This window comes from Ahaetulla prasina, chromosome 2 (genome assembly GCF_028640845.1).
Source record: "Ahaetulla prasina isolate Xishuangbanna chromosome 2, ASM2864084v1, whole genome shotgun sequence".
NCBI lineage: Eukaryota > Metazoa > Chordata > Lepidosauria > Squamata > Colubridae > Ahaetulla > Ahaetulla prasina.
In genome coordinates, this window is record NC_080540.1 from 268,429,708 (window position 1) to 268,455,219 (window position 25,512).

The following is a 25,512-nucleotide window of genomic DNA, read 5'->3' on the forward strand; positions in this document are numbered from 1 at the left end:
GCTGCTGTTGTCAAGTGCCTCTTCTGAGCAGCAGAAATAAACTATATTAGCCCCAGGGAGAGTAGTTGGCCTAGCCCATTCTGAAGCTTTCCAAAGTTAAATTCATTGTTGGTTATTCCAACAATTTCCTTTCTTCTTTTTGTTTTAATGAATGATGGATTTTATTATGAGATTGTTAGCTGCCTGCAGCCTTTTGGGATTGGGTGACATGTGAATTAAGAAAATACATAAACAACAGCTGAAAGTTCTTTTTGAAAATGTGATCTCCTGTCACCAAAGTCCTGCATTTAACTGGGACTTTTCCTCTCAAGATGACCAGAAAATGATACAATCCAACCCCCCCGACCCCCACAAACTATACACGTATATTTTAATACATCTTTTATATTGATTTACTAGGATGAAATAGAGCTTTGGTTTTTTGGCTGCTATTTTTATTTATTTATTAGTTTTATATCTAATTCAGGAGCTCAGGAAAACTATTTCTCCTCTTATTTTGTCCCATAGTGTCCAAAGTCTACAGAGTTTTGCTCCAAGGTCGATTGGAGTTGGGCAGCCAATACATTTAAATAAATAAAATCTCTGTGAGGTAGGTTGGATTGACAGCCAGCTTCATGATTGAAATGAATTAGCTCATGGATCTTCCTGCTCCTAATCCAACACCTTAATCCAGTGGTGGGATTCAGCCAGTTCGCACCACTTCGGGAGAGCCGGTTGTTAACATTCTGAGCAATTTGATGAACTGGTTGTTGGAAGAAATCATTAGGACAAAGAACCGGTTGTTAAATTATTTGAATCCCATCACTGCCTTAATCATTGCACCAAACTGTGTTATATTAGTAAAATACATATGTTTTAGTATACATGTCTCTGGGAAAACTATTTGTCCAGTGACTTTGACTAAAATGAACTATAATGTGCAGATTGTTCAGTGCAAAGAGTACAGTAACATCACTAAAATTTAAAACAAGTGCAGTTTATTGCATGCATTATTTATTCATTAGATATTGAGCTTTTCTCAACACTAAAATGTAGGACAGATCTTCCACCTTGTGTATGTATGTGATTTCTGCAGTTTTAGACTACTACATTCTACAATAGAGAACACCTAAAGAAATACGTTCTGTATTATTGGTGGTAGGGAAGGATGATTACACTCTAGAATTTTATTGCCTATCTCCTGGAGTATTTATTATTTATGTTTGTTTACTAAATTGATATAACTGCTCATTAACCATGTAATGCTGTCATCCAATTAAAATTATGCAAAAATAAGCAACAAAAATCAAACACCATCATGCCTGAGGCAATTCATATAGCTGCATAGATGACACACGCACACACATGCACGCGCATGCACACACGCGCACACTAAAATGTACGGATCTGTAATGGGTTATGAGAATAATCTTGAGGAACAGAAAGAAAAGCCGCAACCAAGAAAACTGTCAGATAAAAGAAAACTGAATCCAAAGCAGGATTGTAATTTGAGAAAGTATCTCAGACCTGACCCTCCATAGTTCTCTTGAATGTAAAGGCAGAGATGAAAGTGGCACATTCAGATTTCCAAGTTTCTGTTACTGAAACTTATAAAAAAGCAGAATTAGCATTCATAACTTTGATTTCCTGGTTTGACTACTTTGAAGGGCTAATAGTATCTAACTTTATGGCCCAAGGGGAAAAACCAGGCTGCTGTTGTCAAGTGCCTATTCTGAGCAGCAGAAATAAACTATATTAGCCCCAGGGAGAGTAGTTGGCCTAGCCCATTCTGAAGCTTTCCAAAGTTAAATTCATTGTTGGTTATTCCAACAATTTCCCTTTCTATTTAATTATTAACTTTCTGCCAATAAGATCTGACTATTTATCCTCAGAGTATTAATTAAAACCAGTAATTCTTTAAAATCTACCAGTCTACCTGCTATGATGCCACTCAAAATTTCACTTCACTATGCTGCAAAGAATAGCCTCTTTCTACGTCTTGGTTATCTCTGGGGTTCTTTTGGATCAAGAATTATCCAGAATCTATCAGGAATCAAAGATAGGCAAGGACAACGGTCAGGCAGGTATGTTCAAAACAATATATGGATAAACCCAGAGGAAAGAACTTAGTTATACATTGATTTTCCCCTTTAGGACACTATGTAGGGGTTGTTTCTCATCATGATAAATATTCAATAAGCGTTCTCTAAACAACCCACAGCACAGATCATTACAGTATATCCAAAACAAACAAGAACACACACAAATAAATAAATAAAGAGAAAGAAATTAAGCAAAAGAAAAAAAAGTCCAGCTTCTTCTCTGTTACATTGGGAGTTTTGTGAGAATCTGAAAGAGAATATGTTTCCCCTAAGATACACAGATATGCAGTATGCAAGCTCTAATAGGAGATTGTTGGGATTCTTGTAACATTCCTACTTTCATTGTAATGAAACTGGCGACTGAAAATGCTGTGAAATTTGGCCTTGAGAAAAATATTTACGTAGGATCCAGGCAGCTGTTAATAGCCTAACATGCTCTTTCCCTACAGGTCAACTAAACTACTTAAAACCACTAATGCTATTTTCCATAGTAAGCAAAAGCATTACAGCTAATGATATGGCTTCATCCTTCCTCAGTGTATCAGGTTGTACAAACATCCACTTAATTAGCTTTTAAAAGTTCTAAAACTGGGCAGAATAAGAATCACAAAAGGATTGTTCTTAGACATAATTTAACCTTTTAATTATAAAAAGATACCTTTTAAAAGGCTCGGTCTATTGCCAAAGGGTTTATATTGACACCAATATCTTGAGTTCTTGAGTGCTGAAATATTAAAAATGATTGAAATCAGGCATTGATCATTATGCTTCCTTATAGTAGGTACAATATTGTGTAGTATATTATATTTAATGTAACAATATTATAATTCTTTACATCTATTGTACAAAGAGAAGCTTGGTCCCAAGTATGTATGAGATTAAAACAAAGTCTGTTTTTTTATATCCTGCAGCATTTACTGATTTAATAAAGCTTATATAAAATCAGTGCATAGCAAATATGAAAAACATATTTTCAATGTGATATTTATAATCACAGGCAAGGATACTGAATTGCACAGAAACTAGTGCAATCCTATCAATGTCTGACAGTATTTTTCAATGTGGGGACTTCCAGATATATTGGAATTTTCAACTAGTTTGTTATCTGGCAAAATGATAATGCCAATGACTGAAATTGAGATCATCAGAATGCAAAGTGTGTGTTCTGCCACTCAGCTCTATTCTGCCTTCAAAAAAAAAAGGGGGTGGTGGTGATGTCTTCGTGCATCTAAAATGAGAATCTTACCTGTGTTACTGAAAAAAAAAAACACCTGATGGGTTGAATTGGCACAATAGCAAATCTCCTTTTTTATCATATTAGAAAGACAGGCCAGGTGCTTACATCAGCTAATGCATCAGCTAATTTTATCTGCTAATTAGGTAATGAGCCAAATTCATTGTACACTTGTATCCGAATTAGAATTAGAATTAAAATTCAAAATTAGAATTACGCAATGAAGGTACTGGAGTGGTGGATAGTTTCAGCCTTTTAGGATCAATAGTAAAGTAAATAGTAAAGGAATAAGCAGTCAAGAAATATGCCATAGGTTTGCATTTGGCAGAACAGGAATGAAGGCATTGGAACAGATATTCAAGTACTGTGATATATCTAAACCTACAATGAACAGATTGCACCAGTCATAATATTTCCTGAGATACTGTATGGAAATGAAAGTTGGACTTTAAAGAAGCAGGATAGGAAGATTATTGATGCCTCTGAATTTTGAGAATATTGTGGACAGCCCAAAAACCCAAAACTGATGATCACTGAACAAATCAATCCAGAATTCTCATACGAGACATAAATGACCATGCTCAAATATCCTATTTCAGACACATTATTCAGGGTCTCTGAAAAAGGCTCTAATGCTGAGAAAGGTGGAAGGAAAGAGAAGCAGAGAAAATGGATGGATTCATTTACAGTGGCAATGAGTGCACTGTTGGGAGATTTGAAAGAACAGGTTAGGGACAATTATGTAGAAAATCCATTAATATGACTGCTGGGAGTAAAAAAATGACTTAATGGTACATAATCAATCAATCGAATACCAACAAATGGTAGGCATTTGCATTCTTTCTCAACCTGTCCACAAGTTCAAGCGGAAAATATATGTATGTATGTATGTATGTATGTATGTATGTATGTATGTATGTATGTATGTATACACACACACATCTATCTTACAAAAATAACAAACATGGGGCAGTGAGTTTATGGCATACCCACTTAAGAACAGGATTGATAATAGGAATTTCAGGATAGCATACCCAAACAATACATACCACACTAGTCCGCCAAGCCTCAGGTTCTCCTTATATCTTCTAAGGTCAGTCAGTCAGCATCCTCAACATCATCCTCTGGAAGTCTTGCTGGACTTACATGATGGTCTCCAGTTATATGTTGAACAATCCTTTGAGATTGTAACTGAGTCTTGTTACCTATTATCTCCATAGCTAAACCTGAGTCTTCTCAGTCCTAAAATGACCTCTTGAATCACTACAGTTAATCTCATTTTAGGCAATATGGAAAAAAATGGAAATTGTGATTTTGCTGATTTACGATGAGTTATTCCCTAGTTTTTGTATTACATATTAAAACAAAACGTATTTTGTTTTAATATGTTTTAAAGCTATTCTTTACATCCCTTGAGTTAAGAGCTCCATTTATTCCTTAGTAAAAATGATATGAGGTTTTTTCCCCAGTAGTTGCCTTGAAAAAGATACCTTTGCATTTTATATCCTTTGTAGTTTTCCAGTAGAAATAAGTCTGTAAAAGACATTACTTTCCCCCAAGGGTGATACACTGATACTCAAAGAGGACAAATAAATTCATTTTGTAGATTTGTTCCATGCTACTTTTGAACCCTGAAATAAGCTCTTGGCTTTATTGCCATGTGCTCAAAAGCTCAATTGGGCTTATTATCAGGGGATGTCTTATTTTGGGGAAAACAGGGTAGTTGTTAGGGGAAGAAAATGTTTAGTTGAATGGAATTCTTGCACACCAAGCAATAGGTTGTATATTTAAATGAAGATTTATTAATTATTAAAGAACTGTTTTATTTGGTTAAATCAAGTGATAGCACTCTGACATGTAACTAATGTTCTTGTGGCTTGCAATTTATACAATATATGAAATGTATCATAGGGCTGTTATGGATTTCAGTTTTGGTATTTACACAGATGCAGGAAACAATGTGAAATTTATTCTATTTTTTCATTTAAGAACTTAGTGGGGGGATTAGGAAAAATATAACATTTTATTTATTTTATTTATAAAATTTATTGGCTGCCCATCTTGCCACAGGATAACTCTGGGTGACTTACAATTACACACACACACACATACACACACAAATAGGTTAATGCCAGCCATTAAAATTCAATTATAAATGGGGAGGGGGGAGCAGGATGATCTAACATCCATAATAGGATTGTAACAGTTTTAAACTTTGCATTCACAACAGAATATTCTTATAATCCAGTATTGCTTTGATTATTTATGGAAAATGATAGAAATTTGTAAAATACAACAGAGACCTAGCTGATTTGCTACAATTGCTGGCAATACTGCAGTTGCAATATAGAAATTAACAGGATTTGACAACTTGGATTTTTAGAGGCCCTCTCTCCAATATCCAGCAGTGTAATTGTTGAAAATAAACCATTTGAAATGAGAAATGCATGAAAACTGTATCATAATCCCTGAAAAGATGTGACATAACTTTAAAAAGTCAAATGCTTTTTTTAAAAAAATGAGAAAAGGAAGAAAAACTCTAGCTCCTGCCATGCATATATTGTAAAAATCCAAATTTTGTGACATCACTGTTCCTACCACGGGTTTTGTCCCTTTCAATTACCTTATGCACAGCCTCTGGTCTCTAAAAAGTTGCTCATCCAAAAATTGAAAATAGAAGAAGACACAAGCAGTGGATGTGTTGGCACTACATGCTAGGCTAGATTAAAATGGACTTGCCTCGTTCATGTTTCAGTACAGCATAAAAACCCTGATGTTGTCCTAGCTGCGTGTGAACAAGGTCATCATAGAAAGTCATTATTTATACGATTGGTTGGTTTTTGGCACATCATGTTATGCAACCATAGCAACTGTGTCTTGTTAACCCAGGTTTAAGATTTAATGTGTTGTATGAGCCCAGAATTAAAGTGTGTTGAATTACATTAGCACGGATATCAGTGATACAATGATATGCTAAAAAGCAAAGGTTTCATCATGGCAGAACAGAACACTTCAAATACAATACAATTCTGGGGAACCAATCTGCCAAGGAGGGGTGGAGCTACCTACCAGTATGCCTTCTAAGTGAGCCAGGAAATCCAGAAGGTCAATGGTATAAAAGGCTATTGAGGGATCCTGGAAAATTAACAAGCCTGCATCCCCTTCCCTTTCTTCATTATATGCAATTCACTAGAACAATCAAAGCTGGTTTAGTCCCCAGACTGAGAGATTCTGGAAAATTAACAAGCTTGTATCCCATGTCCTTTCTTTGTTGTATGCAATCCACAAGGTGACAAGAACAATCAAAATCAGACATGTACTCCAAAGGAATAAATGAGTTAAATAAATTAATGTCTTCCATAAATTAATGTCTTCCATAAGATAGTCATATAGATAACTCTTCTAAAATATATATGGTAATATGTATTATTTTGTGCATTGGTTTTTTAAAAGGTTATGCCTTACTTTTACCAACCTACATGATTCTTTTAGCCTCCCTTTTTATTTCACATTCATTAATTTGATATAATGTCCAAAAATTAATAGAGCTTATTCATAAGACAGCTTTTTTGGTATACAGCAAAATACACTAATTTGAACTTAATACCTTTTTCAAAAGATAGTTTGGGAGCGTTTAGGGACATTTAATATTGAACACTTGATCGCTTTTTAAAAATAATTTTAAAATAATGAAGCAAAAAAGCAATTAGTAACTTTTTAGGCTATCTCTCTGTTGTGCTTTGTATGTAGCTATAGATACCAAGAAATCCTTTTGTCCATATTTGTTGGATTTATTACTGAGTCCATGCCAACTGAATTATGCATGTCAGCCAAGAGATGTTTGAGCTCAGAACTCTTGGAATGTCTCCCTTGTGCTGGTTCAGAGGCAATGAACTACATTAGGATATAATAACACTGGCACCAAGCAATACAGCAACTGCTCCATTCCTGAACACTTTAATGCGGAATAATTTTTAAAGGTAGATTCTTCACTAAACCTATGGTTTTCATTTATTTTATTTTGATTTTGATTTATAAGGCTGCCCAACTCAGCGCAGATTTTATCTATATGCTGCAACATTGTTGTAGTATGGGAAGAGTGGATATTGCCAATTTTCTAAGTGGATTAATGTGCTTTTGAGACTACCAAAAACTACTCAATCAGAAAGTCATTCTTTCATAATCTTTGGGAAAAGAGCCAAATATGGAACTCAGGGTTGTTCTCTTTCCCTTCAAGCATATCTTAAAAATTTACAGTTCAGTTGGAGATAATCACAGTACCACTATCAACTTCTGTTTCCTGAGAATGAGCAATTGATGAAAGGAGGTATTTTCATTCTGCTACCCTTCAACTCCTCAGTCTCTCCAAAATAATTTGAAGATAGTCAACAATTAGCTAAGAAACCACTTGACCTCAAATTGCAGAAAAAAAGAAGCAAGAAACATTTCTCCACCATGAGCTGCCTGCCATAAATCCTGCAATAAAACATGATTACTTCCCCTATTAACAAGGGAGAATTAAATTGCCAGTTGTCCCCCTAACTTCATATTGATTTTTTTAAAAAAATATTTACAGTAGAAAAAGTATATGCCCCATTGGTTACTATGAAGAAAAGTCATCTTTCCTTTTGAAGTACCTACTACGGCAGCTAAAGTTCCTGGATTCTGGAAATAGATCCAACAATTTGTGAAACTAGGAAAATGGGTGGCCATAAGCTTCCATAACTTTTGAAAGAATATAGTTTCAAATATAGTTGAGCCAGAAGTAAACCAGCGTAGGAAATGAATGCACTTGAATTGTAGAATTAGGGAAGTCTGCATATAGCACAGTCTTGTGTGGAAATGCCTCCCTCCCTCCTTAAACTCAGATTAGGGCTAGAATTAAATAAGATCTTAAAGGAATAAGTGGCTAAGGTTATTCAGGTTAAGGGTCAGAGTTCACAAGTATTTTTATCCCTCTTTCCAATCTGAGATCAGCACACTGAGAGAGAAAAAAATAGGGAAGTAAATTGTTTGCAATGAAGATAGTGTAGTCTGGAAAAGATTATTTTGAAGACTGTAACCTACAGTGCCACTACAAAGGATTAGGAGTTCACCTCACAAAGAGAGAAAGTAATGTGCTTACCTGATATCTCATAATCCTCGGCAAGTCAGTTTTCAACCTGATACTGGAGAGTAGAATGACTATGTGCTGAGATTTGGACAAAAATCACAATCAAGAAGTTGACTGAAGTATAGCAGCACTAGAGTTCAAGAATAAACAGAAATATATTGAAGGGAATGGGAAAGGTGCATACATGTCTTTAATGTCTAAATATGGAACATAAGAAATAAACAAGATATAATTAAATTCTAATTTTAATAATAATATAATAATATTAGAGTTGGAAGGGAGCTTGGAGGTCTTCTAGTCCAACCCCCTGCCTAGGCAGGAAATCCTACACCATTTCAGACAAATGGTTATCCAACATTTTCTTAAAAATTTCCAGTGTTGGAGCATTCACAACTTCTGCAGGCAAGTTGTTCCACTTATTGATTGTTCTAACTGTCAGGAAATTTCTCCTTAGTTCTCCTTAGTTCTAGGTTGCTTCTCTTTTTGATTAGTTTCCACCCATTGCTTCTTGTTCTACCCTTCTTGTTCTGCATTGGAGAATAGTTTGACTCCTTCTTCTTTGTGGCAACCCCTGAGATACTGGAACACTGCTATCATGTCTCCCCTAGTTCTTCTTTTCATTAAACTAGGCATACCGAGTTCCTGCAACCGTTCTTCATATGTTTTAGCCTCCAGTCCCCTAATCATCTTTGTTGCTCTTCTCTGCACTCTTTCTAGAGTCTCAACATCCTTTTTACATCGTGGCGACCAAAACTGAATGCAATATTCCAAGTGTGGCCTTACCAAGGCATTTTGAATGGTAAATATTTAATAGGCATCATAGAGATTTGATGAAGTGACATTCGGGTCCCTAACATATGTTACTCAAAGAAAGTAGAATATTTGAAGAATTGATGCATCAGTACAGAAATTGATGAATCAGTACAAGAAGCAAGCACCTTGGGTAAGGATAGGAATGAGAAACAAAAGTTAGATTGGTGTGAAAATATGCTATAGATTGTATAGCAATCGTAACACATAGATGGCACTTTCCTAGAGCAGATGACAAATCTTTTACAGAAATAACCGTAAATTGCAGGAAACAGCAGGAAATGGAAGTTTCAATTATATTGATGGAAATGTAACTTTACCCAAAAATAATCTCCTTCTAAATATATGCAGAAGATTGAAAAAAGAAAAGGAATTTACTGTCCTCAACTCATTTCTGACCAACAGGGAAGAAAAGCTTAATAAGGTCTGTGGAGATTCTCAGTCATCTATGTCATAGTTGTCTCAAAGGTGCTTTTTAAAAAGGCAACAGGGCTGTTTTTTCCCTTGAGAAAAAAGAAGAAAACTGACAGTTGAGACTGGATGGTGGGGGATGGAAAGATTCTGACAGGATGGAGGTGCTTAATGAGGTGGAAGTAGCAGAAATACAAGTAATCCTCAACCATTTTTTACCCTTACAACCATTGTAGCATTCCCGTGATCATGTGATCAAAATTCAGATGCTTGGCAACTGACTCATATTTATCATGGTTGAAGCGTCACAGGGTCATGTGATTCCCTTTTGTGACCTTATGACAAGCAAAGACAAGCAAAGTATCACCTCTCTTGCGGGAGCTGCATCGGTTGCCAATTTGCTTCTGGGTGCAATTCAAGGTGCTGGTTGTCACCTTTAAAGCCCTTCATGGCTTGGGACCAGCTTATCTTAGGGACCATCTCTTGCTGGTCATATCTACCGACCCAACCAGAACGGGGAGGCAAAGAATGTTGCGGGTCCCATCCCCTACACCTGGTAGGACCCAGAAGAAGGGCCTTCTCCGTGGTGGTTCCCTCTCTCTGGAACATTATTCCCTCAGAGATTAGAATGGCTCCCAGTCTAACGCTCTTCCGAAAGGGGCTGAAGACCTAGTTCTGCCAGCGGGCCTGGGGAATGCAGAGTGGGATGGAGCCCATTAAATGGCTCATGTGATATGTTGCCGCTGGGGCAGGGGATGGGGGGTTATTTTATTAAGTTATTTTATTAATTTATTATTGATTCTCTTTTTTATTAGTTTTATATATATATTCTTGTAAGCCACCTTGAGTTGCCATGTGCAGGTCATAAAATGGAGCAAAACTGACTTAATAACTGTCCCTCTTAGCAACACTAATTTTTGGGCTCAATTGTCATAAGTCAAGAACTACCTCTATGAAGTTTAAAAAGTTAATGCAGTCTTAAGTTACATTAACCAAGCAATTATATCCTGGTCTTAAGTAATAATACAGTAGTTCTGCTCTGTCTTGCCTTAGTCAGAGCAATTTGGAATATTTGGTCCAAATTTCAGCAATGTATTTTTAACTGGACATTAACAGATTGCAGCAAAATTGCAGTCCAGAGAAGAATGACTAGATTGATAATGATTCTATTTAACCTGGAGATGGTTATGAGTCTTCAGATACCCAAAATATAGTCCTAGAGCAGATTCAAATTCAAATTCAAATTCAAATCTTTATTGTTCAGTGCACAACATATGTACAATGAGATTGATTAAGCTCCCTCAGTGCACCCCCCAACACAATACAACACACAGTGAAGACAAAAAATCCCTAACCCAATAAATCATATTAACAAAACACCCAGTCCTATTGCACCAGTGTGAACATGTTACACATTGCGCTGGTCCTGCAGTCCATCATATTACATAGTTATCATGTTATTTCTCATTCAGGAGTCTGACAGCCCACAGATAAAAACTGTTCTTCAGCCTATTTGTATGGCTGGCTATACTTTTATAACTCCTTCCCAATGGTAGGAGGGTAAAGAAGTGATGACCAGGGTGAGAGTCATCCCTGAGAATTTTCCTCACTCTTCTAAGGCAGCGAGCCCTTGCAATCTCATTTAGTGGTATCAGGGGACAGCTCAGCACCCTCTATAATATTTTTCTATCCATGGCTGTCAGACCAGCATGCCATACCATGATGCAATAAATGAGGACGCTTTCTATTGTGGACCGGTAAAAGGAGGCCATCAGTTGTTGTTCCACCCTGTTTTTACGCAAGACCCTAAGGAAATGGAGTCGCTGTTGGGCCTTCCTGGCCACCTGGATTGTGTTATTTTTCCAGGTAAGGTCTTCGCTGAGATGGACTCCCAGGAATTTAAAGGAGGAAACTCTCTCTACACAGCCCCCCTCGATGTAAAGTGGGGCAGGTTCCTCTCTCTTCCTCCGGAAGGCCAACACCATCTCCTTGGTCTTACTGACGTTCAGGTGCAGGTTGTTTTTTAAGCACCATGTGGATAGTTTTTGAACCTCCCCCCTGTACGCTGTTTCATCTCCACCTGTAATAAGAGCTAGTATGATGGTGTCATCTACAAACTTAATGATCACAGTGGATGGGTCAGACGATACACAATCATATGTGTACAGTGCATACAGGTAGGGACTGAGCACACAGCCCTGTGGGGAGCCAGTGGTAAGCTTCAGGGGTGGTAGATATGACAGACCCCACCCTCACTATTTGTGGCTGGTCCCCCAGAAAGTCTTTGATCCAGTCACAGATAGAAGAGGGGAAAGAGTTCTCTATAGAGATGGATCAGAGTTCTCTATTTCACCAGAGAACAGGGTTAATAGATGGAAATTGTAAGGAATCAGATTACAGATGGTTTACAACTTACAACCATTCATTTAGTGACTGTTCAAAGTTACAACAGCATTGAAAAAAGTGATTTATGACTGGTTTTCACACTTACAACTGTTGCAACCTCCCCATGGTCATGTGATAAAAATTTGGATGCCTGGCAACTGGCATGTATTTATGACAACTGCACTGTTACAGGTCCCTGTGATCATCCTGTGTAACCTTTCCAGCCAGCTTCCAACAAGCAAAGTCAAGGGGGGAAGCCAGAATCGCTTAATGACTGAATGATTCACTGTGGCAAGAAAGATTATAAAATGGGGCACTATTCACTTAACTCTCTTGCTTAGCAATGGAAATATTGGTCTCTATTGTGGTCAGAAGTCAAGGACTCTCTGCATAGATTTCAGTTGAAACAGATTGATTTATGTGTTTACAACTGCATGTCCATTTTTAAAGAAAGGTACAAAATATTACATAAAATCACTACTATTTTGCTGGTAAATAATCATTTCTTTTGGGTACCAGCTCTTCATGACATATGGATATGGCCCAACCATCTGAGGGACTGCTTACTTTCAATTGCTTCTTCTCATCTGCTATGATCAAGCTGAGTACTACAGGTTCTTTCAATTACATCAGGGGTGTCCAAACTTGGTCCCTTTAAGACTTGTGGACTTCAACTCCCAGAGTTCCTCAGCCAGCTTTGCTGGCTGAGGGACTCTGGGAGTTGAAGTCCACAAGTCTTAAAGGGACCAAGTTTGGACACCCCTGAATTACATAATGTCATTTTATAAGACCAAGGAAGAGCCTGCTCTGCTGTTCCTCTTGCTTTTCTTTGTATCTGTAAGCTGCCCAGAATTGTTAAGGAGTTAAGTAGCCTTGAAACTGAATAAATAAAAGTAAATAAATCTATTTTTCATCTGTGATGAAATATTTAATTAAAAACTACAGTGCTACAGAAGAGAAGGCAGTTTGCTAACTATGGAGTCCTTGGTGTTCACTGAGTTTGGTTGTTTGCAGATTTTTCATTACCTAACTAGGTAACTTCATCACCACTGGTGAGTGTGGAGTTAGCTCTGTGATTATATGCAGTGGCTTGCCCTATCATGTTGGTGGTAATGTGATGTTACCCTTGGTACTTCCTTAAGATATTGTTTTCTGCTTGTTTGTGTAAAGAAAGTGTGTGTGTGGGGGGGTGTTTGTTCTTAGCTTTTTGTCTCTTTTGAGTGGTGTATAAATATGGTCTATCTCTGTGGCTCTTCAGGACTTATTTTTCTAAGTCAGCAAATGATGGCTTATTCGATAAATCATGGCTACACATTGTAATTATGCTGGATGCAGAAACTTAATTTTGTAAATACCACTAGGCTCAGATTTATTTATAATATGCTAGAATGCTAGAAGATACAAGGGAATGAAGATGCCACCAAATATAGAAACTTAAAAATCACAGTTTATGAGATAGTAACGTACTGAGTAATAGTAAATAGTAAGGCTTCAAGATGTGTGGGCTTCTGGAGAGGGCTGGGGAATTCTGGGAGTTGAAGTCCACCATCTTAAAAGTGGCCAAGTTTAAAAAACACTGGATTAAATTATGTGAATTAGACCAGGGGTCTCCAACATTGGCAACTCTAAGCCTGGAGGACTTCAACTCCCAGAATCCCCCAGCCAGCAAAACTGGCTGGGGAATTCTGGGAGTTGAAGTCCTCCAGGCTTAAAGTTGCTAAGGTTGGAAACCCCTGAATTAGACTTTAATGTCAGCGAACACTGTGAACAAGTAAAGCTACTATTTTTTTTAAAAAGCATTAATTTTCTCAAAGGATTCACTTTTTAAACCTTCATGTTTAAAAACCAGGATTTCTTTCTTCTGACTTCGGCGCCTACCCTAGACCAAGGAAGCAGGCCGCCGTTTCTAAGGTTACAAGCCTCAGCAAAACCTCTCAAGGAGGCCGAACTCTTCCACCACGCCTCGTTTTCCGACTAAAAAACGGACGCCGGAACTCTTTTTTTTTTTCCCCCTCCTCCTGAGCTTCCGCGAGGCGCTAGGGCGAAAAGGGGCGACGCTGTGAAAGGGCTGATCTCTTCCCCCGCTGTCGGGGCAGATTGGCGGGGCATGGGTTGGAGAAGCGCATGAGGTCAGGCGGAGGCCATGGGAGAGGGCGGAGACTGGCTCGTGTTTCGGGGTTAACTTCTGACGAGGCTGCCTGGGGATTCTCGAGATCCTTTCCCAGCAGATCGGCCATTAGTTCTCTTGACGAGCCGCCCGCTGTTACCCCTTCAGCTGAGTCTGTATCTTTAACTCTTCTGCAGGCGAGATACAAATTTTCGTTGTCCTTAAAACATGAATCCGTCGAATTAAACTAGAGCTCGCCGACGCCTTTAGTGACGCTACGGTTCAGCTCCGGTTAGGCTCGATAGGGCAAAGTTTTGGGAGGGTCTTCCAGGCCAAAGCAGTCAGTTGAAGGAAGAAAAGGATCATGCCATGCGGCTCTCTAGCATTTCCTTTTTGGCCTGTATTATTTTCCAGTATTTGGATTGCTGAAGATGTGCTGAACCAACCCTGATCGTGTCTAATCCAGCAGTCATGCCCAAAGGTATAAGGAAGCTTGGCAGCCTTGGGTTTAGCTGGTGGACTTTTCAAAATGCCTTAGGAGGAGAGAAAATGGGGTATTTCCACAGTAGATTGTATATCTATCTATCCATCTTCTTTCTGTAACTCTGGATGTTTTTTTTTCAGATCGTTTCTTTTTTTCAGGGAAAATTATCTTATTCATGATAAGATGAAATAGATATGTTATGTTTCAATTAGTTACCTTCTTTTTTGGTGGTAAGCCTCCATCAGGATTAAAACTGAGCCCAGGGATAATATAACAGCTTCACAATTGGAATCTCAGAACTAGACTTTTTGAATTATTTTTTGCTTTCTGCCTTGCTTTTAAACATGCAGATATCCTCAAGATGATTTTCATGAACTGATGGCCATTTCTGTCTTTGATTAAAAAAAGTATTTCTTTAGAGTAACATATCTTTCCAATTTATAACTAGCCTCTAATGTTACAAGATGTAATTTGAATACTTCGCAGATGACTATATTAATATATTAACATTAATAATCATGCCAAATACGGTACAGCATTTTTCTTCGTTATCTAGTGTTTTTACTAATGTTTTACCAAACACGACACATTTCAACCAACTTACTGCATATTCTTTACATTAGCTTTATCATTCCATAATGATGGAAATTTTGGAAGAATAAATTTTTGTTAGCAGAAAACTTTGCTATGGAAATTAGGCCAATAAAAAAGGTGTGATTAAGTTTATCATCCAAGCATGGGTATTTTACATTTTCAATCCATGTCTGTTCCCATATGGATAAGTTAAATGTAACTACTTTCATAGTTGTTAGTGTATTGTGAGAACCCACTTATGTTAATTTATTTATTTATTTTAAAATTGAGTGAATAGTTAACTAAGACTAGCATGACAAAGCCAACTTTTTGCAGCTTCATCGACGTCCCATAGAGTTCAATGATGTTTATGTGCTGTATGAAGGTTTCTATTATTAAATCAGCTTTTCTGAGCAAGGAGTCACATTTTAGAAATCACTTTTTAATATCTCAGTCTTCATAAATAATTTTAACTTCAGAATTATCAAACTATCAAAATATGGATGAATTCTGAAAGATTTGCTAGTCTATTCATAAAATATTTATGTGGTCAGGATATTATAATGAAAAAACATTATAAAACATTTAACAGTGGAAGTTGTAGAAAGTACATAAAATCCTATTGTACCTTAAGGAGAAAAAATTACATTTGATGGTTCATAATCCTAATGACATAATTTGATAGAGATATAAACATTCCAGAAATTTTGGAGCAAGATTTTTTTTCAGTTTCAGAGGAAAACGAACTAATATAAGGAAAATATAAACTATCACTGATATTACTGATATTTAATTTTAGCACCATTAACAAATGTATATTCATTTTGTTACATTATAAAATGTAATACCTATCAAGATTTGGTCTCAAAATAATAAAACTATGTTTGAACTATAATACTAAAATTGTACTTTATTCATATAATTATAAGTGTATGTAGTGTAATATAATTTAATTTTGTTATAAAGGAATTTACAACATGTAACTCTTAAAAATGTGGGGTTTTTTCATGTTTGCATGTTTGTAAGAAACAGACACATAGATACACATTTATAATGAAGAGAATAATGCACCAACATACTAAAGCCAGAAAAACTATAATTTTCTCCTTTAGAATGGGGAAGGTGAAAGAAGATCCGCTACTTTTGATATTCACCAACAGGAAAAAAAACCTATGAAGGAGAAGTAGCTGTAATTTAAAGGAATATAATGCTGGAATTCTTTATTTTAAGAAAAACAGAAGGTGAGTCTAATGAAATGTTTATCTAGAATTTCAAGAAGATGGATTTTAATTAAGTCAGCTCCCAATAAAAATTAATAGAAGGATATCAAGATGGATGAGAGTTGCCAAAAGTAAGCATTAAAAGTACAACTGCAAAGATAGCAATGAGAAAAAATGAATGCCCACATGACTGTATACTTAAGATTTGAAAACTAAAAGGACATAGGTGGAAAGAAGGACAAATTACCAAGTAATCATGTTTTCTTTATAACCTAGGAATGCCTCAAAGAAGCTTGGAATTATAGAAATGTTAGAAAAATTAAAAGCTGAGTAGCAGTGAAGTTGATAAATGATGCTAAGAACCAAAAGGGTTGTATATTCAAAAGGAAAAGAATGTATCAGCAATTCAATCAAGACAGGAAAATATTAACTGGTGATAAAAGGTAGAATTTCTGACATATAGAAAGAAAGGGAACAACCCTGCATAAAGATTTTAAAAGATGAGGTCATCTGAGTTCTCTGAGCAGCAGGTTCATTCCAGATCGTATCTGCAGCAGTGTGATAGACCTGGACTCACTCAATATTGTCATCTAATGCAGATTGCTGTACATGTGAAAGCTTATTAAACTAATAGGATTATTCAGAAACATTCAGCAACAGGTCAAACTAAAGAATACATGTATATATGGTGGTGATTTTTTTTAGACTTTGGTACTGAATGGAAACGTACAATAGTAGCACTGTACTATTGGGGCTCTAAAGTCAATATTTAACCTTACATATCTTTTAATGGAAATGTCCTATTAAAAGCATAAGCACATATGAACTGTTGCAGTTGTCATTAGCTGCATCTGTCCAGACGATTTAGGCAACAGTGTTACTGGAAATGTAAGTGGCAGTTTTAACACTGTGCTTTCTTACTATCTTTAGAAATCTGCTGAAAGAAGACAGCAATAAAAATAAACACTGTTAGCGTGGAAGCTTTAACTATCCATCTTATACATTGTGCCTTATAAATACAGATATGTAACACTATATTGGTAATTTTTAATATTGTATCTAAAGAAAGGTTAAACTTCCAGTCCTTTGCATGTCTTCTAGGCCAGGGGTCCCCAACTGCTACCGGTACATGGCCTGTTAGGAACTGGGCCTCACAGCTGAAGTTGAGTGGCGGGCAAGTGAGTGAGCAAGGGAACCTTCATCTGTATTTGTAGCTGTTCCCCAGCACTAGCATCACCACCTCAGCTCCATCTCAGATCATTAGGCATTATACTCTCATAGCGCAAACCCTACTGTAAAATGTGCATGCGAGAAATCTAGGTTGTGTGCTTCTCCTCCTCCCCAGTCCGTGGGAAAATTGTCTTCTATTAAATCAGTCCTTGATGATAAAAAGGTTGGGGAATCCCTATTCTAGAATATATAGTACAGCTATATGCAAAAATTTAGCATCCTGGTCAAACTGTTCAGAGTAAATAAACCAATACTGAAATGTTAGATGCTAGTTGACAAGGGAATCTCCAAAAGAATGTACAGCTTTGAATGTAGTCTAAACCAATAACGTATGTTTTATATTATAAAATATTTTCATGTTACATTTCATTTCATGTACTATATAGTTGGAGATTTGTCACAGCAGTAAAAAATTTTGTGATATGCAGGTACAATTAGAATTGTGGAGTGGGGGACGACAACTTTGTCCAAAACAGATGAAGCACAGTTTCCTGAGTAGACAAGTCCCAACCAAGAGTGAGTCTCAAAAGTTGCTCATAGATTTAGTCTCAGAAGTATTTTTTAATTGGAAGCATTGAGTGCTTAATTTATATTTTAGTCAGATTCACTGAAGAAAAAATGTAATTGATTAAAAAGAAGTTATTCAAATACTTCATCAAAGTAAAAGTGCTTGTCAGTGTGAAAAGAATATAAATTAAGCAATATGTTCATTAGTAAAACATTCCTGTTGTATTGCCAATATTACTTGGCCTCTAGTATTAGAAATTTTTATTGTTTATTTTTTTTATTTATTGTTTATATTTATATACCGCCCTATCTCCCAAAGGACTCAGGGTGGTTTACAGGCATTTAAAAAACAAAAAATACAATAAATACAATTCTAAAAACAATTAAAAAACTTATTCAAAAGCCTTAATTAAAAATATAAAAATGGATTAATCAATGAGAAACTGAACACAATTGTGTTAATACACATTAAAATACACATTATTATTTGAATAATACTGTTCTTCTGTTATTAGAAGTTTAATGTTGCTTTTCAAAACCTGATAACTGATTTTTTTCCTTTTAAGCAGAAGGAATCTGGTGTATCACTGGTGATTGAGGTTGGGATAATCAAAAGTTTAGTTCATGTCCTGTAATTTTTAAATCCTATGTATTATATAAATTTTATGATACATATTTGAATTATAAATATAATTAATAAATATCTTAAAATTTCAAATAAAATTAAAACTTGCTTAGCTTGAAATACATAAATGGAGCAGAAATGTAATGGCAAACTTCAGTATAAAGTAAATAAACAGTATAAAAGCTTTCTGTGTTGAAAACTAATAATAGTTTTTAAATTATAATTAAAACAGCTTAAATTTTGTGACAATACTTTTGACACAAACAAAGCATCTGTCTGGTGGGTAAAATGAACTTGAAGTGACTTCCATCCCCAGCTGTGCCTGTTCTACTCTTACACATCTTTATTAAATCGTTTTCTCTCTCAAACCAGGCATCCTCTCATCTATCTTTGCCTCAGAAAGAACAAAGTTATTTCTCTGAGAAACAAAAGGAACTGAAATGAAAAATGAGCACTGGAACAGCAAAAAACAACAGAATAAGGTGGCCTGCATTGAAGTATGCTCCAAAGAAACACCTAGCACAAGTATTAAAAAATGCCAATATTGTAATATTAAATATAAGCAGCAACTCATTACAAATCAGACAAATCAACACAGCACAGCTGCAGTTGTTATAACTGAAGATTTTGTTATAACTGAAGATTTTGCATGGAAAATCAACAAATGAAAAAACACTGTCCATACACAGTATATAGCCAAGATATTGCAGTGGAAGTTGAACTGGACAAATGTGCCATTTTTACCATCAACAGAAGAAAAATATTGAAACTGAAGGAATCAAAATGCCCTACAGAAATAGCATCAGGAATCTGGGTGAAAAAGATCTCAACAAATTCCTGGGCATCCTTCATGTTAACAACATCAAGTACATCGAAGTCAAAAAGAAAGCTAGAAATGAATACATCCAGAAAGTGAAGAAGATCACAGTTAACAGCCGGACAATTCAGTCATTAGATATATAGCTGGAATAGTAGAATTGATTCAACCTGAGATGGCAGCACGCGTAGATGCTGCGGCTTTGAGCTTCTGGTGTTATAGTGGAGTGAATGGGCAAAAACTAGTCTATACCCACGAGAAGTTACTAAAGATCAGATTTTCTAGTCGACTAGATATTACCAGCGACTTCCAGCAGTCTCATAATATACCGAGTGATATAGTAAGACTGCCAGGGTCTCCATAGATTGTTGTTGGGCTTGGGAGGCGGTGTTGACAGCAAAGAGAGAGGAAGCAGAAGCGGGGATGCAAAGCTGGTTTGCTAACTCGGTTACAGAAGCAGCCTCACAGACCAGCATTACCAAACATTCTTCTAGCCAACGCGAGATCCTTTGTCAACAAAACTGATGAACTAGAGCTATGGATGGCAACAAATAAGCTCATTCGCGACTGCTGTGTGATGATTATCATGGAGACCTGGCTTCATCCATTTGTACCGGATGTGTCAATGGAGCTAACTAACCGCACCACACACCACTTCGACAGAAATGACAACATAATGAGAGTTGCTTATACACACTGTTCTCCATTTTATTTACCTAGAGAGATTTCTGTTGCAGTTACCACCGCTGTCTATATTCCACCTGATGCAAATGTTAGCACAGCGCTCTCTACATGACACAATCGAGAGGCAGCAGCAAACTTACCCTGAGGGTGCTTTCGCCATGGCTGGGGATTTTAAACAAGCCTGTCTACAGTCTGTTCTTCCTAAGTTTGTGCAGTATGTGCAGTGTACTACCAGAGATAAGAACACTTTAGACCATATGTATTCAAACTTAAGACAGGCATATAGAGCAATCCCTATCTCCCATCTGGGTACGCATGACCACATCTCTCTGCTATTGTGCGCAAAGTATATCCCCCTCAAGAAAAGGATATGGCCAGTCAGAAAAACTGTTAAAATCTGGCTGGAGGGACCACTCTGCCAGTTGCAGGACTGCTTTGAGACTACTGAGTGGAGTATATTTGAACATTTGGAGCTGAAAGAATTCACTGATGCTCTTAACATTAAAGCATGCACATCAGGGGTGAAATGCTCCCGGTTCAGTCTGGATTGCCTGATCCATTAGCAATTGTGGTGGGTGGTTCAGGGAACAGGTAGCAATTGCGGTGCAAGGCTCTGCCCACCCACTGGCTGTCGTTACTTCTTGGTTTTAACCAGGAAGTAATGTGTTTTGTACCCTCTGCGCATGCGCAGAAAGGCGCGTGAACTTCCGAACTGGTAAGGGAGTTAAGTAGATTTCACCCCGATGTACAGACAATGTAACAGTGAATAAGTGAATTAGAATTTACAGTCATCGTAAACCCTGGATGTCATCAGAGGTACAATCACTTCTAAGCCCGAAACTCCACCTTCAAGGCAGGAAATAAAGATGAATATAACAAGGCCAGGGCAAACTTGAGGAGAGGCGTTAAGGCAGCTAAACAGGAATACAAACAAGTAGAGAAGCATCTGGCAGATAATAATCCAAGATGGGTGTGGCAGGGGTTCAACATCTACCCAATTATAAGGGAAATACGATGGAAACCGCCAACGCTGGTGCCCTGCTGGTGGAGGTACTGAATAGCTTCTTCACCCGCTTGAGGTTAAAAGACCTGTCTCTGTGGCTCGAACTCGCCTCTAATCTCCAGCCGCTCATCTTGCATGAACATCAAGGGAGAGCTGTGCTAAAGGCTGTAAATCCCAACAAAGCTGCAGGTCCAGATGGAGTGCTGTGGAAAGTGATAAAAACCTGAGCTGACCAATTAACAAGGGTCCTGACAAGGATTTTTAACATCTCCTTGCAATTGCTTAGAGTTCCATCTTGCTTGAAAGCAGCCACAATCATTCCAGTTCCAAAGAAAGCAGCCATAAACAGCCTGAATGACTATAGACCCATTGCACTGACATCTATAGTGATGAAGTGCTTTGAGACACTGGTTCTACGACACCTCAGGTCCTGTCTTCCACTAAATTTTGATCAACACCAGTTTGCTTATAGAAACAACAGGTCAACGGCATCACCACTGCTTTACATACTGCATTGAGACACCTCAAGAAATCTGGGAACTGTCAGAATGCTTTTTATAGACTATAGCTGGGCCTTTAATACCATCTTACCAGGCATTCTCATTGAAAAGCTGACTGACCTGAATTTCCCTCCCCTCACTTGTGACTGGGTCAAAGACTTCCTGACGGACTGTCCACAAACAGTAAGGGTTGCGTCTCTGACATCTTCTATCCTGAAGCTCAGCACAGGCTCCCCTCAGGGCTGTGTGCTCAGCCCTTTCCTGTACTCACTGTATATATATGACTGCATATCCTCGAATCCATCTAACACCATAATAAACTTTGCAGATGACACAATGGCGTTGGGGCTTATAACTGGAGGGGATGAATCAGCATACGGGGAAGAAGTCCAGAAGGTATCCATGTGGTGTTCAAAAACAATTTACATCTAAATGTAAGTTGCAAGACAAAGGAGGTGGTGCTAGATTTCCAGAAGCACAGAGAGGAACCTGTCCCAGTGTATATTGAGGGGGGCTGTGTGGAGAGGGTTTCCTCTTTTAAATTCTTGAGAGTGCTCATTAGTCAAGCTCTTACCTGGAAAAACAGCACATCCCTGCTGTGACCCAGTAGGAAACTCAGTCAGTGAAAAAACAAACTTTATTCGAACAGCTGAAAATTACTTCATTCCCAGCATAGTTCAACAAAATTAAAGCAAATTCCTCCCAACAAAATTCCTCAGTCCTATCGCAAACCTTGATCCAATTAGGCAAACTGCTAAAGGCCTTTCTTGGCAAATGTTCAGAAGTCACAGATACAAAAATGAATGCAAGAAGACAAAGCTACCAACAACCAAACGTCGTTGCTGGTTTGTTTTAAGCCTTATGAGAGGGGCCAGTTATCTCTTGGCCCTATTCCCGAGTCGTCCTCTTTGCTTGAGCTGCTTTCTGGCAGCTCTTCTCATGCGTGCATTAGGAACAGGCTCCTCCTGTTCCTCTGCCTCACTACTATCAGTCTCTGGAGGCTCTGGAGTCCGCATCTCACTCCCCAATGGCCCTGGCCCTGGCCCCACCTCAGCCTCATCGTTGTCCAACTCGGTTGCCAGCTTTGCAGGCTGCTGGCAGACCACAACAATCCCTGGTAGTTACTACGGCTCAACAGAGACATCATTTCCTTAGAGTCCTGCAGAAAAATCAGGTGGGACAATGGCTGATGACTTCTTTCTATCGATCTATGATAGAAAGTGTCCTCACATACTTTATAACAGTATGGTATACTGGTCTAACAGCTGCAGACAGGAAGGCACTACAGAGAGTGATCAATTTGGCACAAGAAACCATTGGTTGCCCTCTAATACCACTAGATGACATCGCCAGGTCTTGTTCAGCAGAGTAAGGAAGCTATTTAGGAATGATTCACACTCTGGCCAGTGTCTCTTCTCGCTTCTACCATCAGGCTGAAGATATTGAAGCATAGCCAGCTAGCCAAACAGGTTTAAAAACAGCTTCTATCCATGGGCTGCCAGACTCTTAAACACAATCACAATCACCCCCCGCACATACGGAAACATATGACTAGTATTTTTTCCCCAATTATTTGTCTAGGGATTATTCTGTATACTATTTATGTTGTTTTGTATTTTCTGTTATGGATTGCACTAAAGAGGCTAAACCAGTTTCGTTGAATATATGATGTACAATGAAAATAAAGGCTATACTATACTGTACTGTACTGTACTGTACTATTGTTGTGCCTCGTCTGCTTTCCCCGCAGCCGGGCCCGTCTTATCTGCTTCCGAACACTGAGGAATGTCCTAGCATGCCTCCCGGCCCCAACCCTGGCTCCATGCCCAGATAGGCCGAAGAAGAAGAAGTGCCTCCCGGCCCCAGCCCTGGCTCCATGCCCAGACAGGCCGAAGAAGAAGAAGTGCCTCCAGCCCCCAGCCCTGGCTCCATGCCCAGGCAAACGGAGCAACTAGACCCCTCCCCCTCCCCCACAGCATGTGAGCCTGAGGAAGGTCAATTACCAACAGCTGCAGACTGGAGTGACCCTCGCTTCAGGAGAATTGATAGGTGGTGGCAACAGAAGGAAGGGAGGGGCAGGCCTGGATAAGTGCTGAGTCATGGAGCCACACCCCGTGGCCTATATAAAGGATCTGCTTTCTGGCATTCTCTGAGTCAGGCAAAGTCTACCTTATCTTGCTGAAGTCACTTTCTGGTTTCTTGCCTGCCTTAAGAACTTTGCTAGGACTTTGGCAGAGCTGCAGAGGCACGCCTGATTCGGATTTCCCTGACCCGGCCATCAGCGGAGGAGTGGGACACGACAACTATACCCTATACCTTATACCTTATACCTTACACCCTATGCCAGGGGTTGGTAACCTTAAACACTAAAGAGCCACTTGGACCTGTTTCCTACAGGAGCCACAAAACTTGGGTAGGCGTGGCCAACTCAATGTCACTCACTCCCACCCAGTCACATGACCACTTAACCACACCTACCCAGTCACAAAACTACCCTGTCTCTCTCCCCCTCTCTCTATGTATCACTCTGAATGTGTCTTTCTATGTCTCTCAGCTCCTCTCTGTTGTGTTTCTCTATGTCTCTCTCTCTCTGTGTATGTCTCTCTCCCTTCGGGTGACCGTCCTCTTCCTCTCCCCTCCTCTCTTAACTCCCTGGCTGGCTGTGGCTGAGCCGGGAGCTTTTGCATGTGCAGGAGACTCCAGCCTGAAGTGGCAGGAAGCAAAGGTTGCCTTATGTGCAAATGTGGCGCAAAGGCAGTACAGGGCAGCTTCGCTCCTACACACTCTCCAGCGACGCTCTTCCCCCTCCTCTCAGGACGCCCGGGACAGCTGGGCCTGCGCACGAATGGGGAGCGTGCGCACGAATGGGGAGCGTACGCACGAATGGGGAGACGCTCCTCAAGCGAGTGCCAAAGCTCAGGAATGGCGTGTGCGGGGCAGGCAGTAGCTTGCTTAAGGAGGGTTTCTCCGCACTTGACGAAGGAAAGAAGGCATTGGAAGAATACTGAAAGGACAATGAAGAAGATGAAACTAGTACACCATGAATGCTTACTGAATATTAGAGAGGCCAAACTGCCCACGCTGGGGAAAGATGAGATTATGTATATTCCCAAAACATTATCAGAAATATTTTATACATTATATTTTACTGGCTATATCTTACCATATGTGCCTTTACATCTTTGGTATTTTGGCTTAACATGTGAACTGAATATAGCTATTTGGTTTATAATATAATCTATTAAGTCAGAGGTTCCCAATCTTTTTCATATGCTGAATGACCTGCAACTATACATTTCATTATCTATACAATGTATTTGGCCTTATTTTTATGTTGCTGCTATTAGCTGATCAAGTGAATGCTACAGTTTTAAAAATGCAGAACAGGAATGCAATCTTCTCCTTTAGCAGACAGTGGGTCTGAAAATAATAGTTACTATTCAAAGTAATATAAAAGAATCATTTACTGTGTTTCCCTGAAAATAAGATCCTGTCTTATATTTTTTTTGAACCCTAAAATAAGCGCTTGGCCTTATTTTTGGGCAGGTATTATTTTGGGGCACATGGAGGAAACTAGAGGAAATGGCGGGGACCAGCTGCCCATGCGTTTAAATATTTTCAGGAAGGGCTTATTTTCAGGGGGAGCTTATTTTAATGCATGTGCTCAAAAGTCTGATTGGGCTTATTATCAGGGGATGTCTTATTTTAGGGGAAACAGGATAGTTCAA

The 25,512-nt window shown here is 38.4% G+C and overlaps 1 long non-coding RNA gene across 2 annotated transcripts; it reads left to right on the forward strand.

Annotated features, from left to right (window-relative positions):
- Nucleotides 1–14,082: 14,082 nt before the first annotated feature.
- LOC131191599 (uncharacterized) lies at nt 14,083–23,470 on the forward strand. 2 transcript variants are annotated; one of them, XR_009153537.1, is made up of 4 exons: nt 14,083–14,622; nt 16,311–16,439; nt 18,077–18,164; nt 19,153–23,470. It is a non-coding gene; the product is annotated as an uncharacterized LOC131191599 (long non-coding RNA). The 2 variants fall into 2 exon arrangements; XR_009153536.1 differs by lacking the exon at nt 18,077–18,164.
- Nucleotides 23,471–25,512: the final 2,042 nt, after the last annotated feature.